The sequence below is a fragment of the Lissotriton vulgaris genome, chromosome 9 (genome assembly GCF_964263255.1).
Source record: "Lissotriton vulgaris chromosome 9, aLisVul1.2, whole genome shotgun sequence".
NCBI lineage: Eukaryota > Metazoa > Chordata > Amphibia > Caudata > Salamandridae > Lissotriton > Lissotriton vulgaris.
The window spans coordinates 505,977,580-505,996,537 of NC_141697.1; the positions used below are offsets into that span (position 1 = coordinate 505,977,580).

Below are 18,958 nucleotides of genomic sequence, written 5' to 3' on the forward strand. Positions count from 1 at the left end.
GTTCGATTTCATATATTGCTGTACGACATGGCCCCCCACAACACGCTGTCAAATCCCCTTTATGCTCCTAGCTATATATTAATGTATCCAATGCTTGTCATTCTCGGTATGGATTGTAGTGTCTGATCCCCTATGCCCCTTAACATACTGGGGAGGGGGGCGACTGGCCACAATGCATTTGAATGCATTGTAATCTTTTTGTTATGTAGAACCCCTCACCAAAACACGTGCTCCAAAAAAGCCCCCCTAGTCCTGATCCCTCCGGTTCATTAAAGAGGCTTTAAAATATCATGGCACCCCAGCTCAAGAACATGTAAATGTTTTGCTGCGTTCAATATTGTTGCCAGTATTCCTTCATAACAAAATATTGTACTCTGGTCTCTGTTTTCCATGGTCTTGTTCCTCTAGCTATTAGCTTCTTATATGCACTGTTGGCGGTTTCTCTATCGGCTAGATCCAATGCCTTTTCTCCTGGGGGCTAAATTGGCTAGGTTGTAATGTAGTTCTTATATTCCCAATAGGCTCTGTGCATTGGAAAAATATATCCTATAGATTTAGACTTAGGACTAAGGTCGACTAGGTATCTATTGAATGTATTAAACTTAATAGTGAGTGCCAGCTAGCTCAGAGGTCACTCAAAACTTTCTCAAATCCACAAGAAGGGATTAGTTTCTGACAACCGCATAAACATGACATCTTTGTTTCCCAAGAATAAGAATTGTATCTCTAGAGTCGTGGAAACAATAGATAAGAATTGTACTCAATCGTGCATGCTTCGTTTCAACAGAGGTGCAGAGAAATAGAGAGACAGGCGTTTTTTTGTTTGTCCTCATTTCACCTTAAGCATCTGCAAATTAGTATAGGAAAGTCCACCTTCCAAACTGGGCGCCCTGGATCTACGCTCTTGCATTCGCTTTTAGGCCGACCAGGCCAGCTTCATTTGTGCGAGGCTTGGTGTAATCATTGGACCACGTGCACTTAGACTAGCCTCATTTCAGTACCCCAAATATTTAATGGCCCCCAGATGTTCCCCTCCCCTTGGTCCAATCTCGCCATGCACAGTGTTGCTCTTAACCAGGTCTCATATTGCGGTGGCTATGGATCTTTCCACAGCCTACAGATCTCTCTTCGGGCTACTAATATCAAACACAGGAATAGACCAGTCAGCTTATTAGATAATTGGTATATAGGATTATTTTCAATACCAAATACAACTAAAGTCCGGTTAAGATTATTCTTCACTTTAAAGACTCCCTCCAACGCCCTCCCCACAAAGTTCTTAAGAATATACAATCAAAAAACATGTGTATCATCAGCCTCTACTAAACCGCACCTAGGACATTTAGGAGCTAATGTTGAAACTAATCTAGAAATTATTTGGGGGGTATAATGCAATCTATTTACCACAAAGAAATGGTTATCTTTAAAGAAGTTGATTTAACATGCTTATATAAATTATGAAGAGAGGGAAAAAACAAATCAACAGAGACATCTTCCAAAGGTGATACACTCCATACCTTATAAGGAGGAGGAAGAGCTATATCCTCTGCATCAATTGCCACTCTATACCATATCCCTACCTCTTTTTTTGGGGGTTTACGTTTTGGAGGATATTCTCAATCTCCCAGTTTCCGCCAATAAGATCTCTCTCAGCAGTAAACCGAGAGCATATTTGCAAGTATTTGAAGCGGGAGAGGGAGTCCCCTGTTTTTGCTTTTAACACCTCCCATGGACGAACTTCGTCCTGTGATATTAAATCGGACCAGATGACAATACCTGCCCTCTTAATAGTGATGTTTAACAACAAGGGGTGGTGATGGACAGAGTTTCTGAATTAAGCAGAATACTCTCATCCAGTCAAGAGATCAGGGCTAGATCCAACACCGTTTTTTAGCTCGCTGCACCATCCCAGCTCAGAACCTGGCTATATGCAAATTAGTATTTTCCTGTCCCAGTGCATGATGGGAACAGGGCAAACCAAACTACCAAGCCAATTCTTACACTGGGAAGGAAACGAGCTTCCGGGGACCGGTTTCTGGCATTTCAGCCGTCGTCGGCCCGGCTTGCTTGAATCCTGATGGTGCAATGAGCAAGGGACTCACATCTGAGTATACCCTTCCACGCTTAGGGTGGATAAATTATTTAACAACACGGGGTGGTGATGGACAGAGTGGCACTGGGCCAGGGACAGACTAATTTGCATATAGCCAGGTTCTGAGCTGGGATGGTGCAGTGAGCTAAATAACGGTGATGGATCAAGCCCTGATCTTTGGACTGGGTAAGAGTGGTGTGCTTAATTCAGACACTCTGTTCATCACCACCCCCTTTTCTGAATCGTTTGTGGCCCCTATAGGTGTGGCAGGGTATACTCAGACATGAGTCCCTTGCTCACTGCACCATCAGGATTCAAGCAAGCCGGGCCGACGATGGCTGAAATGCCAGAAACCGGACCCCGGAAGCTTGTCTCCTTTCCGGTGAAGAATTGGCTTGGTAGTTTGGTCTGCCCTGTTCCCATGATGGACTGGGCCAGGGACAGACTAATTTGCATATAGCCTGGTTCTGAGCTGGGATGGTGCAGTGAGCTAAATAACGGTGATGGATCAAGCCCTGATCTTTGGACTGGGTAAGAGTGGTCTGCTTAATTCAGACACTCTGTTCATCACCACTCCCTTTTCTGAATCGCTCTTAATAGGGATGGCCAAGGTGTCATTTAGGCAGGCGGGGAGTCGTGGAGAGTCCCAGATTGGGGCAAAATCGGAATAATATATTATTCCTCACTTTGTTTTCAAGTTTTGCCACACTCTGAGAGCTGACCTCATTACTTTTAGTCGTACCTTTTAAAAAAATCTGGGAGCACCAAACTTATACAAAAACCTGGTACTACCTCCCTCAAAATGAACCGTAACATCTAAAATCAATCCCCAATTGGAAATAGGAGGACAAGAGAGTAAGCAACGAATATTTTTAAATAAAAAAAGAAGAGAATATAAAGAAATATCGGGGAGGGCAAGGCCGCCTTTAATCAGCCTCCGTTTTAACTTCTTCCAAGACAGCCTAGAGTTTTTATTAGCCCATATAAATCTCCCTATCTAACTTTGAATATTTCCCAGTAATTTCCCAGGAAAATCAAGTGGTATAGCCCCAAACAGGAATATAAACTTTGGCAGGATAACCATTTTGACCAAGTTTACTCTCCCGTAGATGGTAAGGTGGGAGAGATTCTGCCATTTCAAGAAAAGATGGTCTATTTCTTTGGATACTTTATTCAAGTTGATCGTGGGAATATCCTCTATATTATGGGTTATAATAATCCCCAGATACCTAAACTCCCCACAGTGTCTCCCAACATAGTCTTCGACTCCCCAGCACATAAACTCAGTTTTAGATGAATTGACCGAGTATCCTGAGAGCGGACCAAACTCTTCCAAGATATTTTCTACCCTGGGAAACGCCTCTACTGCATTACTGGTATACACCAGCAGGTCATCTGCATAGAGGGCTAACTTGCACTTAAATTCAGAAACCTGAAAAGGGGTAATCCTCTCATCTAGTCTCAAAGCCTGTAAATATCGAACAGCAGGGGCGAAATAGGACACTCCTGTAGTGTACCCCTCTGTATACTAAAGCTTGGTGTCAGTAAATCATTAAGAAGAATAACAGCAGAGGCCCCTTCATAGCATTTAATTAGAACATTAATAAACAGAAGACCAAAACCCATTACTTTTAAAGTCTCCCAGAGATACACCCACCTGACACGGTCAAACGCCTTGGCGGCATTGTAGGCAGCTACCGTCAAGGGTTCCGACGTGCCACCGCTAGGTCGATTCAACCTATTAGTTGTAGAGTTTGCTCCTGAATGTATCTTCGAGGCAGGAAACCCTTTACGGTCCTCGTGGATCAGTTGTGGAGCGACCCTCCCCAGTCTCTCTGCCAAAATGCTAGTAAAGATCCTATAGTCTGCAGTCAGCAGGGAGATAGGTCTATATGAGTCGGGTGTAAGGGGGTCTTTACCAGGCTTCTAAATCAATACAATTATTGCTTCCTTCCATGAAGGGGGAATTCTACCCTCGGGGCTAAGGATAAAGTTAAACAACTCTGAGTCTGGGCACGATCACTTCTTCCAAGGTTTTGTATATCTCCCGGGAGCGCATCTGATCCTGCCGCTTTATTGTTTTTGATCTTCTTTAAACAGCTTCTTATCTCCTCATCAGAGAATGAACGTTCTAACAGATCCCTTCCCTCCCTCGACAAGCTGGGTAGGGCTTTACTGTCCAACCAAGCTTGAATTGAAGCAATAGATGGAGCCCTGTCTTCTTTATAAAGAGAGGAAAACCAGGACAAGAGACATCTCTGCATATCTTCCTGGTGACTGGAAATCGTTCCAATCTCGTCTACCATTAGCTTAATTAATATTGTTTCTAACTCTGTCACTTTTGATCTTCCGAGCTAGGGTAGCCCCTGCTTTTTCCCCATATTCGAAGTTCTCCATATTATAGACCGCCCACTGGGCTTAAAGTTTCTGATCCAACTTATCCCTATATGTAAAGTGAAGACCCTCCAAGTCCTTAAGGACTTGAGCCAAATTTTCCGGGGGACAGTTGGTTCTAACCCTTTCTAATCTAGATAGACTCCTCCAACCTTTTTAATTCTAACCTTTCTTCCCTATTTTTGGAGCTTATCCAACTGTGGAGTACACCGCAGGTATGGGCCTTGAACGCATCCCAAACATACTCCAATGATGTAGTTTAGGTTCAGAGTTTTTTAAGGAATAACATGCGTATCCCCTAGATAGCGGAGGGGAGCATATACTACTTATAATAATTGCCTTCCCCTGCTCATACATACACCCTTCATCTTTGTTACGTCCTGTCTCTCCTTGCGATGATTTGATGTCCTGTGAGTTATGCAAATAGTGTAGGTCTTGTACGTCTTGCAGGTCATGTAGCCACGCTGTCTTTCAAGAAATATGAAAGAAGGGCGTCAGTACTGCGCCTAATGGTAGACTGGGTTGGAATAGAAGAGCTCTCCGTCTCCACACTCTGGCAGCACCAAAAGCGTGACTGCAGGCGAGCTCCGACACCACCATATAAGAGCCGTGGATAAAAACAAAACACCTCGACCAGCCACACCTGAGTAAGAAAATGCAAGAAGGTCTTCTCGTCTGTCTCCTCTGTCGGGGATCCGCAGCAGGGTGGGAGGGCGGAGGCGGCAACAGTATACCAAAAACTCAGGCAATCGTGCGGGCTTCACCCGGCACACCACAGCAAGACACGGAGCTGGGTGGGACAGCGGCAATTACCACAGAGGCAGTGACGCGAACACCGGAACCCAACCTCCGACAGCCCGGCCACATCGGAGAAGAGGAAATCAAAAGCCGACAGACACACGCCGGCAAGCCAAGCCCAGACCGGGGGAAGGGGAGGGGGGGGGGGAGTGTGATAGGGGGAGGGGGGCGAACGCCAGCAAACCCCCCCCCCCCCCCCCCAAAAAAAAACCGTGAAGCCCGCAAAGCCGGCAACAATTCCCAATCAGCGGAGGTGCAGCCCTTGAGTAGGTTCAGTCATTTTTCCGGCCGCCATGTTCCCCCCGAGGCATTTTCAATAAAAGGTTTTATTGAACAGTTCTTTCTTATGCAAGTAAAGTGAACTTCTACAATCCTAATCCAGGCTGCAAAGTATAGCGCGTATAGCGAGAACAAATTTATAAAATAATACTGTAAAAGCATTGTATGGTTTCTAAGCCATAAAAAAATACATACATAAATACATTGATTAAAATACTCAACTGGTGCTTCTAAAATACGCCTACCCCAATGTACCTAACCTAAGTCTAGTACGTGGGAGGTAGTAAGTATTGTGTAGCATAGGTTTAGTGTACTTTGCCAAGAATCTATCCAAGGTTTCTCTTAGGTTCTAATCTGCTCCATACCTTAGTTTAGAATGAAGGAGGTCTGGTATCTCTTGTCTTGGGTCTTGATTTCCCAACACCCCGCAAGGGGAACTTGGAAACACTGGAGCTGGATTCTTAGTGAGAGAAAAGACAGCTTCTCGATCAGTGCGTCAGTTGGAGGGTCAGTTTCCTACGGCGCTTGCTGTAGCGAGCTGCGTCGGGCAAGTAGATAGTCGAACTGCTCCGAACCACCGTGTCTTGCTAGAGCAAGTGAAGGCATATTTATACCTTGAAGGTATCTAGTTTGACGTAAAGTCGGGCATGATAACTTCAGTAAAGAACCCCAAGGGAATAGTAGTTCTTTGTAAAGTACAGGAGTTCTTGGACAAATCAATATTCAAGCAAGGGGCGGTCCCTGACTGCATAAGCCGATTTTCCAAGAAATCGTTGTGACGTTTTGGTATGGTTGGAAGTAGCCATGCCTTTATTTGGACTGCATGGGCTATGTCTAAATAAGGGAATGATTTCTATGCCTTTATTAGGGCAATGTGTATTGTACCTATATAAGGGCATGAATCTGGGAAAATTCATTTCGGATCCTAAAACGCCGTACAACACCCACTCCACTTTATTATGTACGACATTACTAAGTTCTAAGCTCATACAACATATTTAAAGCATGACTTGTTAAAACCCCCACCCTAAATACATAAAAATGCATTTGAAATGGTTGTACACGAAAAGAGCAATTGTGCTGTACGCATTTAAAAGCAATGTTTCATTCAAAGCATATAGTTGACATTTAAAAAAACACTATCCGAATGAGTCATGAAATTACATTTATGAAATGGCTCTTAAATACAGAAAAAAAGGTTGAGACCATCCCATGACATAATATAAAATCATTTGGTTGTGGACAAGGTCAAATATGGTCTCTTGGAAGTATTCAAAGAATTCTTGTTCTCTAGGAATAGTTCTACTTTAAGCAGATTACTTTGTGCCCAAAGTTAGAAGTTTTTTTTGGAAAGTGAAAGTCGAATACAGAGTCCCACAGAACACTGTGCTAACTTCAAAAGCCAGTCTCATTGTTTGGAGAAAACATCAAATCTTCCAAGCTGGTAAAGAACTTGTCTACTACTGTAGGTGAAAGTTGGACTACCTCGTTAAGCAGATCGATTGCACAAAGATGGAAAGCATCGCCGTAAGCGTCAGCCGCATTAGCAATGTTCGAAGTAGATGGCACCTGTGTGCCTGTCGCTCCAGGTATCTCCCTGTCTGTAGTCTGCGTCTGTGAGATCTCAACGAATTCTGTTATCAGGATTAGTAGCCGCTGGGGACAACACAGTGCATGAGCCGTTACTGGTCCAAGTAAAGTATCCACTTCCGTTGGCAGGACTGATGGGAGTGTCAGACAGATGTCTAGCACGCATTCTTCTCCACATAGCAGGCATCGTAGAACAGGTAAGATGCAATCTTACCAGATTGGTCGGAATGATAGAAACCACGTGGTATTAAGATCTCTTAAACGAGCCAAGCCCAGAATCTGTATCATGCGCTCACAACACTTCATTGCCAGGAGATTGTTCTCTAAGGTAAACCTGGGTGTCGATGGTGACTTGACTTGCCATATCGGAGCAGAAGGAACAAAAATAGTATTCCTGCTACTAGTCCCAAAATGAGAGGCAGGCCGCTGAACACAGAGTGCACGAAGTTTGGAAATATGCCGAAGACGGCTTCAAAAGGTGCGAACAGTCCCGAAAAAACTGTCTTAAATACATGAACAATGCCACTGGTATCAGACATGTTTAAGATACGACCTAACATTTCTGAGAAATGTATAAGGCAGTTTGTCGATAAAAGAGCATGTATCTCTGCAAAAGTCCTTGCAACTTGTAGTTTATACGTTTCTTTGGACGAAGTCAGTGGCAGTTTTTTGTAAAAGAATGACTTTTATTCTGCTTAAAGTATCAATTCGTATAGAGATGTTCAGTGAAGGCCATAACGGCGACTCCCCGTCTGTCTTGGTTTTAGGAAACAATACTTGCATACAGGAAGTGACCCTGGCTAACACAGTTACGAGATAGGCTATTCCTGGCAACATGCCACAGCAGCTGTGGTTATTCAACAAAATATAGCTTTCATTAGAAAGCTGCCTAAAAATTGGATCTATCACTGCAGCTGGAGAACTTTGCAGGTGGCAGGATAAGTTTGTCGAAGAACCATCGCAGGCCCCGTCCCGTGTAAGTTTATACCCTGACATAAAAGTGTACTGCTTAGTGCGTTTTTGCAGTTTGTACCACTAAGAAACACTTCTTTACCTCCACTCCAACATCTGTGTGTATATGGTAAATCCCAGGTCGTCTTGATGTATTCTTTACCCAACCTTTCAATTACGGTTCCTGGTATATGTTTCAAACAATTCTGAAAATGGAAAATTGTGACGGGCAGAGTGATTGTTCCGTGTATTATCAATTCTATTGCTGGCTTTTTCAGAAACAGTTAATGGTGATCTTTCCAGTTTATCAATGCTCAGCACTGTATAGTCTGCTCCGCTCTGTGCCAAAGTGATTTGTTTATCTGTAAGGTTAAATTCCGAAAGTAATGTTGTGGTGTTGAGTAGACGCCATGGCACATACCCAGAACAAAAGTTTTGCAACGTCCAGCCCAAAAGCATTATAGAACGCAATTGTGATTGACCATGTTGTAACATGACCAAGTCCTGTTCCATTATGTCAATGGCAGAGGATACTATGCTGTCCAAAGAATACATTCTGGATGACAGAGTTGTTAACCCATTGTCAACTACAGAGTGTTTTCTCTAAATTAATACGATCAATTTTTCATATTTGTTCTGCAGTCTCTGCTTGTGTTGCTTTTCAAGCTTCATGGCATATATACCAGCATATATAAAACGTTTGACGCGGTTTCAAAGGTCCTTGTATGAAGTCCCTTAAATCGACGCCACCTTTAAGTAAAGATAAGTGTTGTTTTACTTCCTTTAATGTAGATTTTTGTAGCCACTCAAGGCACAATTTTCCTACACTGTATGTTGTTACTATCCCTGGATGTTGTCTCTGGACATATCTCGGATCTGGCCTAGTGAATGTGAACGCTTGTGTCTTATTCAGGAATCTATCTTGACAGTTGTTTGTGTCTGTGGGACAGATTAACCATTTTTTCCAATCAGGATCTGTTCAGTTAAGTAAAATAGTTTTTACGTCGACCACCCCCTCAGTAGTGTTCTTACTATCAGGTGTAGGTATGGACGGTTTGTTTAAATCTTTTATCTTAGCTAGGCCAAGACCAGATGTCTGCTGAACAATGTCATTCAAAAACATTATTTGTTCAGGGATGATGCAGGCTCTAAATAAAGCTTCTAATCCTTGCACCTACCAGTCTTTTGTGCCCCAGACAGTTTTTGTCTCAATGTTGTCTCTCCAAAAGTCAAAACCTAATGTAGACCGCTGAGCAAAAAAGGCTGCAGAATAAATGGTATTAGTCATTCCTGTCTTATTAACATTTTTAAAGTAAAATGCTTCTGGATTTGAGACATTAAAACCTGAAAAGTATGGAAATTTGTCATAAAATGTTTTTGAGCTACCCTTTGGTGGTGTTGGACAATGTTCCCATTGATTATAAGTATACACATTTCTAGGCTTTGCAGATTGACAATAGTGATTATAACAGTACATTTGTTCATAATCTGATGAACCCTCCAAGTATTCATGATTTGTAAATTTTGCAGACATTTCTAAGTCTGACATCATCTTATTAACAGTCTCAAAGTCCCAATCATCAGAAAAGGTACTCAATGAAACAAAGTCACTCAAGAAAACATAGACTTGGTGTGGAATCTTCAACAGCTCTGCCGGACCAAAGATGTCATAATCAGTTCTGTCCCAATCTATACCACCAGGTATAGGACGGCTGTGATATTCACTGATGACAAGTCTCTCTGCTCACAATGAGATGATTTGTGTGGTTTGAGGAGGAGGTTGATGTTCTTACTTGCTGTGTCTTTTTTTTTTTTTACTATATCTTCCATTTATCAGCATTCCCAAAGTTAATAAAAGAGTCAACCAACGTAGAAGAAAAAGTACACCTAACACAATCCAAAGTTCAATCCATGGTAAAACTAGATAAGTCTTTTCCAGTTGATGCAAAAGTTCTGTTGCTTGTTCTTTGAACGTTTTTTTTTGCTGGCGGTGTTATAGGTTCACTGGGATCCTAGGAAAACCAAATCAAAGTTAATGAAATAGCCAGAGGCAGTTCTGTCAATTGTAGGTATTGCATCCAGATTATTTGAAATCGCTGGAGCTACTTGATCACTTGTCATATTAGTATAGTCAGATGCTATATTATTGTAGACAGGCGTTTCTTGACAAACTGTTATTTGGGTCTCAAGAGGTACAAGTTCCATGGCTTTGTTGCTTAGTCCTTCTTTTCGCACTGCAGAGTCTTCAAAGTTGATGAGTCTCTCAGTTTGAACCTCTTGGATAGTAGCTAGATTTGGTCATCTGCTACATCTTTGGAGTCCACTTGGCCTACTACTTATGATTAGCCAAATGATGTGGTTTTACCAGGTCGATAGATACAAACCTGTTCTCCTTTCTTCCAGCAAGGGGCGGCAGTACCAGTGTTCTTGATCCGTGGATTGCTAGCATAGGTACTGGTTGTCTGTATGAAGACCCAAATTCCTTCTTGTCCGCGTTTTTTTCTCTGGCAAGATCCACAATCTTTGGAATCCAGGCAGGTCTTGCTGGGACGGGTGGTTCCCCTTAAGTGGTCGTTGGCTTCTGCAATGTGTTGCTTTGACTTTTCCTTGTTTCATTCAAGTCCTGCAAAACAGCCTAACGGTCTTTGATATCAAAAGGTTTTTGTTCTACCACTGAAGTGTGTCGATCAAGGTCCTGGACATTCATTCTAGTTCCAAAAAGGATTTCATATGTAGTGATTCCACCCAGAGAACTTCTTGGCAGATTAAGACTACATTGGACACTTATTAGATGTTCGAACCACCCGTCACGCGAGCCTAATACCCTAGCTGTTATAGATTGCTTTATGTCCCGGTTTTTTCTCTCCACAACCAAATTTCCCTCAGGATGGAATGGACTAGAATACTGCAATGCAACGCCCAGATTGGCCATGGCCTCCTTGTAAGCCTTTGAGCTAAATGCAGGACCCTGGTCAGAATGTAGCGCGCCGACTGCGTATGTGCCGATCAAGACTTGCAAATCTTTTATAACAATTCAGGTGTAATCCGAGCGCTGAGGCCACATCCAAATGAATCTTGAGCATGAATCCACTGCGACCATGATATATTTGTAGTTACCATCCCTCCGTAAGGGACCGCAGTGGTACAGGTAAACGCACGCTAATGGTTTATCTGAAATTAACAGGGGCGTCTGTGCAGGACGTTTCACTGTAGAGACTTTCATCTTTTGGCAGATTTCACATTCCAAAACCTAGTTTCTGGTCTGTTTCCTCATGCGTGCCCACCAGTATCTCTGTTTTAATAATGACACTGTGGTGGAAACACCTACATGTGCAGAGGCAAGCCCTTCATTTGCTGCTAAAATTAGTCCTAATCTGTGTTCCATGTTTGGAATTACTCTATCCCCCACTCCAGGGATTCGAGCAAACTGAACAATTTTTGCATCAGTTATATACGTGTATTTGAGTGGAAAGCCTTTCAGAAGTGTTTTACCACTGTCTTTTATTGAAGCGTTGATAGCTTGCATAATTTCGCTGTCTATTTTTGTTTTCGAATGAGTGATTGCAGCTACGGAAGCAGTTTGCACAGCTGCCTTTGCGGCTTCATCAGCCAATGAACTCCCTACAACGTGAACGCCATTACGTTGATGACTCAGTTTATGGATCACGTGAGTCTTTTGTAGTTCTTTTTGTAACCGAACTACTTGTTCCCAAAGCAACTTTTTCTTGATTGTGCCACCTTTTGCATCTTTGCAAACCGTTTTGAATCCAGTTCTGCAACTATTCATTCTAAGATTGAACCCAGTAATAGGAATCGCACACTTTGAGTGTGGGGAATTCGCCATCAGTATTTTCAAGCACCATCTTGAATGCTTGTAGTTCAGCTCGCTGAGCTGTACAATCTCCGAGACATTGTGTTTTTGTGACCATAGGTCGGAATTTACCATCGCACCAGCGACCTTTAACGATGGCACACGCAGCACTATAAGCTTGTTTACCCCCAATTGCGGGCTGTTCTGATCCGTCTGTATAAATTATACATTCGTACTGTTCTAGAGGCAGAATATCAGTGGGCAGAGGACATTCTTGTTCGTATTGTAGAAATTCTTGAGTTTTCAAGTAAGGGTCAAAATCTTATTCAAAGTCTATTGCAGCAAGAGAGTTAACCCATTGTATCCATCTCGGATAAAAAGCCTTTGCATTTGGAATACTCGCTTTTGTCACTGCCTTTAAGGCAGGTACAGGAGTAACGGCCATTCTGCGTTTTCCCTGTGCGAGGGCTCTCTTTTGCCACTGCAGTTTGAACCGCTGTCATAATTTATACTGAACAGGTGAATTTTATTTCAGCTTGTGTGTGCAAGTGAGATTTATAAGCTATTGGTACTTTTTCTCCTTCATTAAAGGTTAAGTACGTGAATCCGCATCTTCCTGGAATTATTCGGATTACACGGTTGCGTACGTTTACGCAAGTCTGTAAATGTGTTGTTGCTAACATGTCTGTACTGAACGCAAGGCACATGGGTGCATGGATAGGGTGCGAGTGGGGGACACATTGGCTACCTGAAATTTCTATTACCTCAGGACAATTAGCACAATCCAGTTATAGGACACTTTAATGTTATGGAAGACCGTATCTGTTTTAAACTTCTTGAATCCACACTTTATAGCTTCATTGAAACACGCAAGGATGACAGATATTTGTGTTTAGCATAGGTTTCATAAGGTTGATTATTGCCAGATGTGTAATTGTTTTATTGGGTGAATCTTTTTATTTTTACGCTTGTAGGGTGCACAGTCTTCAATTTTGGTCATAACTGGAGGTTTGTTTTGCTCTCTGCCATTCAGAGCTACAACAAAGGTCAACCTTAAACCAGTTGGGACTATGGTCAGAGTTTGCAATAACATTGTCTATTGTTTTAATGTTACACGTGTTTTTATAAAAAATTACTCTTCTTTCGTGCAGCCAGTGGAAGATGCAGGTTTTTTAATCATTTTATGTCCGAGGCATGTGTGGCTATAGATGCAAATGCTCTGCATACTTCCGCTGTCTGGTGTTGGGTCTGGATGTGTGCAAGTTGTTTTTCTTCGAAGAAGTGTTTCAAGTCCCAAGCAAAGTGACTCCTCCTCTTGGTGGTAAAGTACATAAGCATCGACTCAATTGTTTTCTTTCTGCTGTCTGGTTCGGACATATTTTCAAGCACTTTCGGTTCGTTGTTCAGTTAATTTCTATACCTGTCAGTGTTGTTTTTGATCTCGTTTCCATTGTCATGTACAAGAAAACAAGAGAACTTTTACCCACCGATTCGATGTGCTCCACTTGCGGCCTTCGGGCCTCACCCTTCATATCCTCGGCCTCGCCCTTCATATCATCGGCCTCACCCTTCATATCATCGGCCTCACCCTTCATACCATCGGCCTCACCCTTCATACCATCGGCCTCACCCTTCATACCATCGGCCTCACCCTTCATACCATCGGCCTCACCCTTCATACCATCGGCCTCACCCTTCATACCATCGGCCTCACCCTTCATACCATCGGCCTCACCCTTCATACCATCGGCCTCACCCTTCATACCATCGGCCTCACCCTTCATACCATCGGCCTCACCCTTCATACCATCGGCCTCACCCTTCATACCATCGGCCTCACCCTTCATACCATCGGCCTCACCCTTCTTATCCTAGACTTCGACCGAGAATGCACAGCTAATGGAAAGAGACTCCATTTCGTTTCTGTCCCAGCTGCCATATAAAGTACACAAACACCGACCTTAATCAGGTTTGCAGCTTAAGCTGTCTCCAGCTTATCAGGAGGCTGACTGTAGGACCTGTTGACCTTTTTCGATCAAAAAAGTATTTGCAAGATCGCCGGGAACGTCTCAGTGAGATGCAGGACAAGGTCATAGAAGAAATACCTGATATCTTCGGGCAACAAGATGTCCAGGATGAAGCGGAAGAACTTCATGAGGCCTCTGTGGCTGAGAAAGAAGCCTTTTCCATCCAGGTCTCCAGTTCCAGTTCTGACTCCGACCTTGAAATCGGTCTACAGATCCAGAATTTCTTCCGGGTCTGCATACAGTGAGTACCCATGCCTATGTTGAACTGGCCAATAGACACTTGGTTCCGACCGAATATGCATTGTTCGGGCCACAACTGCCATAAGGCCATGGTAGGCACCGGCGATCTGCTGCGGATGCCCCGCCCTCAGGCTCTGCACCGAAAACAAAGCCTAAACCTCTATCTTTCCCTCTGCAACAAGCTGACCAGGCTCTGTCTAGCCGACCATCTGCAACCTGTGCTCCAAGCATCCCGTCCTCAATTGCTTTGACTCCGAGCACCTCTGCACCCAAAGTGAAATCTGTTTCCGCATTGAAAAGTTCCACATTAGCACCAAAGTTGCCTCCAGAACCTATACTCCAAACCATGCAGGAGCGGCTTAACCCAAAGCAGAAAAAAGTTGACAAACAGCCTCTGACTGCCCATATTTTTGCCAAGGCTGTGCAGCCGGCGCCAAAACCATCCAAGCACAAGCTCTCTTTTGAAGAGGCCATATATTTACCAATGTCAAATAAAAAGGACATAGCAACCAGTTGTCTGCATCCTTGTCTTCCTGCTTCTCCACCACCTCAGCCGCCTCCTCCATACCCTTCTCCACACCACCTTCACCACATCATCCACCTACTGACACAGGGGACATTACACAACAGGGGTCTTCACAGTCTTCCACTGAGGCTCATAGGGGGGGATGATTCTTATCCACAACCCACAGATCTTTGGCATAATTATGATCTTGATCCCCCGGGTTATATTGATCCAGATCTCTACCCGGCCAAGCCATCACACCCTGAGGATGCTTCATCTTGTCAAGACCTCCTTGCTAAGGCAGCAGCATATTACCAGGTCCTCTACCACAAAGACCTACTAAGGACGATTTTCTGTTAGAAACACTATCCAGCAAACATAGGATACACCAGCACCTTCCAATGCTGAAGGGCATGCGGCGCCAATCTGCGATTTTTATGGATCCAGTGCGGGCATGTATTATTTCACCTAGGGTCGATAAAAATATGAAGCAGCACCCTCGGATACTATCTACATCAAGGGATAGCTTTCCCCGGATTCATTTGTTCTGTTGATGCTCTTAAAGGGGCCAACCTACCACCAGCCGATAAGGAGTCCAACCTTATTGACGTTTCAGGGAAGAGGGTGGCAGCACAATATGGCAATCACTGGCGGATTGCTAACTCTCATGGTTTATTAGTGCAATACAACAGGGCACATTGGGACAAGATGGAGTAGCTTCTCCCACACCTCCTTGTGGAGTATAAAAAAAAGGACACAAAATTGTAAAGGAGGGGAAATTTGAATCAACTGTTCAATCAGTTGTCCTCTAGACTCAGAGACAGCTGCAGGGGCATCAATACAAGTGTATTGTTGTGTAGGCATGCTTGGCTTTGTATATCTGTCTTGAAGCCAGAGATGCAGCTAACACTTTTAAATGTGCCATTTGACTAGGAGCATCCTTTTGGACCCCAGGTGGACCATGATTGGAGAAAATGAAAAAGGTCGCAGAGGTAGCTAAATCAATGGTAGTGTTGCAAAACCCTACTTCTCGTGGCTCCTCAGTGCCCTCAATACAAACAGTGCCTAAACTACACCCTCTGATGCCTCTACCTCCTTGAACAGGCAACAACAGAAGACCTCCCCTTCAAGGGGATACTACAGAGGTGCATGTAGGGTTGCGGTCGGGGTTCCACAACATGCACTGCACCCTCCTCCTCAAACCAGTAACTCTTTTCTCATCCCCGACCATTTAACACCTGTCTGAGCAGACTACAACATTTCTCCCCCACTTGGAAAACTAGAATATCAGATCAGTGGGTATTGGACATTATCCAACACGGTTATTGTCTGAAACTCATCGCCACACTTTCAAACATTCCACCTCAGGCACAATCTTTCCATAGAACATTAAAACCTGCTCAAGCAAGAAGTGTAGGCTCTGTTGTTTAAAGGAGCCATAGGCCGTCCCTCTGTGTACTCTCTATATTTTTTAATTCCCCAAAAAAGACGGATCGCTTAGGCCCATCTTTGATCTTGGGCTGTTAAATTATTACATACCATTAGAACTCTTCCATATCGTTATGGAAGAGTATGGATGTAATCCCACTGCTCCAACAAGGCAACTGTCCGCACTAGACTTCAAGGACGCTTACTTCCACATCCCGATCAATCCAGCTCACTGCAAGTACCTCAGGGGTGTTATAGCTGAAAGGCATTACTAGTTCAAAGTGCTCCCATTCTGTGTCACTACCGCACCCTGTGTTTTCACCAAATGCCTAGCAATGGTAGCAGGACATTTGCATATACAGAACATTTATGTCTTCCCATATCCGGATGACTGGTTCATCAAAGCCAGTACACTTCTTGTGTCAACAACATACTTGTACTACTTTCCATCTTCTCCATCAACTGGGGTTTACTATCAACATACAGAACTCACACTTTCAACATGTACAGATTCTGCTGTATTTAGGGGCCATGCTCACCACACAGTTTGGTTTGGCATACCCAAATATAGTAGGGATTCAAAACATCCAAACGCTACTACAGCAGTTCCAACCAAATCAACACAACGGTCAAAAAGTTATCCGACTCTTAGGCATGATGGCATCTTGAATTGCAATGCTGCCACATTCCATACTACATATGTGCCCGCTGCAAGAATGTCTGGCGCAACAATTGTCTCAATCACAGTGTTGCAGTAAACAAATTCATACATTTGATGCAACTATGCAAAACATTGTTTGCTACCTATTTCATTTGCAGACCTCTGGCCTGCCTTGCACTTCAATACGTCTGCATTTAGCTGAAGTTGCTGCTTATCTACAAAACAGGCACCATTTCTCTTTGTTCAAGGTACCAGTTACTATGGCATTTATAGAAGGTCTTAAATAGTAATTCCACCTACAGTTACACCTGCACCGCATGGAATCTGAATATTGTACTTACTAGACATATGGGTCCCCCATTTGAATCATTACATAACTGTCTCTTCCAATTCTTATCTTGGAAGGTTGCTTTTTTGGTAGCTAATACGTCACTTAGGCGTGTCAGTGAGCTCCCGGCATTAACCTTGAAAGACCCTTTCTTTCTGTTACACAGAGATAGGGTGGTTTTAGAACCAACCCAAAATACCTTCCAAAGGTGCTTTCATCTTCTCACCTCAACCAGTCAGTTGAAATACCCGTTTTCTTTCGGCAATCTAATTCAGTTCCAGAAAGAGCTCTTTATACACTAGACGTCAAAAGAGCTCTAATGTATTGTAACTGCATAACTAAAGAGTTCCGTAAGACTAAACAAATCTTAGTTGCTTTTTTCGCCCCCTCATAAAGGAAAGCCTTTGTTCGAGGCATGTCTGCTGTAGATACACATGCTGTGCATACTCCTGCCATCTAGTGTTGTGTCCGGATGTTTGCAATTTGTCTTTCTTCAAAGAAGTCTTTTCCAGTCACGAGTTAAGGTGACTTCTCCTTTCGGTGATAGTGTGCATGGTCATAGACTCCATTGTTAGATTGTTTTCTTTCCGCCATTGGGTTCGGACATGGTTTGCTGAGCTCTGGTTTGAAACCGTTCTTCGGGATCCCTTCGGTGCGCAATCCAGTGTACCCTCGTCTGTATTGTTTTTGTACCCCTTTATCATTCTCTGCGTGACATTCTATAGTTGTCATGACTCTTAGGATCATTTGGCATTGGGGACTACATCACATAATACATCTTCTGGCAGAAGACCTTCCAGGCATGCAAAACTTTTTTGCCAACCTCCTCAGCAGAATGCGGCAACATGTACACAAATGGCATCTTCATCCTCAGGTTCTCCTTCCAGATTTCCGAAAATGGGATTTCCACAGATAGACCTCTATGCCACATCCGAGAACTCAAGATGCCCAAACTTCGCCTCCAGATTCCCACCCCATGTATCCAAAGGCAATGCCCTATGGATGAACTGGTCAGGAATATTTGCTTACTCTTTTCTGTCTCTCCCTCCTTCCATTAAGGTTCGGAAACTGAGCCAGACATCACTCACACTGATTTTAAAGGCTACCACATGGGCCCGTCAACCATGGTTCGTCACATTACTAGAACTGTCAGTGGTTCCCCAACCTTCTCACTCTGAACCATGGAGAAATCAGACATCCAAACCCTAAGGAGCTCAACCTAGCGATCTGGTTCCTGAAGCCATGAGTTTGCATACCTAAATTGACCACTAGATTGTATGACCATTCTTAAAGAACCATGAAAACCTACCACTAGAGTATGTTATGCAGCATAGTGGAGAAGGTTTGTTAAATATTGTAATAGCACAATTGATCCGCTAGATGCATCTATACAAAATAGTATTTGTTATCTTTTGCATCTACAACGAGTTGGCTTCACCTATACATCTATTTTACTACACCTTGCGGCAGTAGCTGCATATCTGCAAAACAGACATTTATCCTTATTCAAAGTTCCAGTAATTAAAGCTTTTATGGAAGTTCTTAAAAGAATATTACCACCCAGGGTACCACCTGCGACTGTCTGGAAACTTAACATAGTTCTTACAAGGCTTATGGGTCCACCTTTTGAGCAATTACACAATTGTTTATCACAATTTCTTTCATGGAAGGTTGCCTTTCTAATTGCTATCATTTCATTAAGACGTGATGGTGAGCTATAGGCATTAACCTTAGAAGAACCTTTCTTTCAACTTCATAAAGATAGTGATTCTTTGTACAAACCCAAAGTTCCTTCCAAAAGTAGTTTCTGCTTTTTATATTAACCAACTAGTTGTTACCTGTGTTCTTCCCTCA

General features: G+C 43.3%; 1 protein-coding gene across 1 annotated transcript in view; it reads left to right on the forward strand.

Moving 5' to 3' along the window:
* PELI2 (pellino E3 ubiquitin protein ligase family member 2) overlaps positions 1-18,958 on the forward strand; it is a 245,404-nt gene that overhangs the window by 73,794 nt on the left and 152,652 nt on the right. The gene's annotated exons all lie outside the window — the stretch shown is intronic.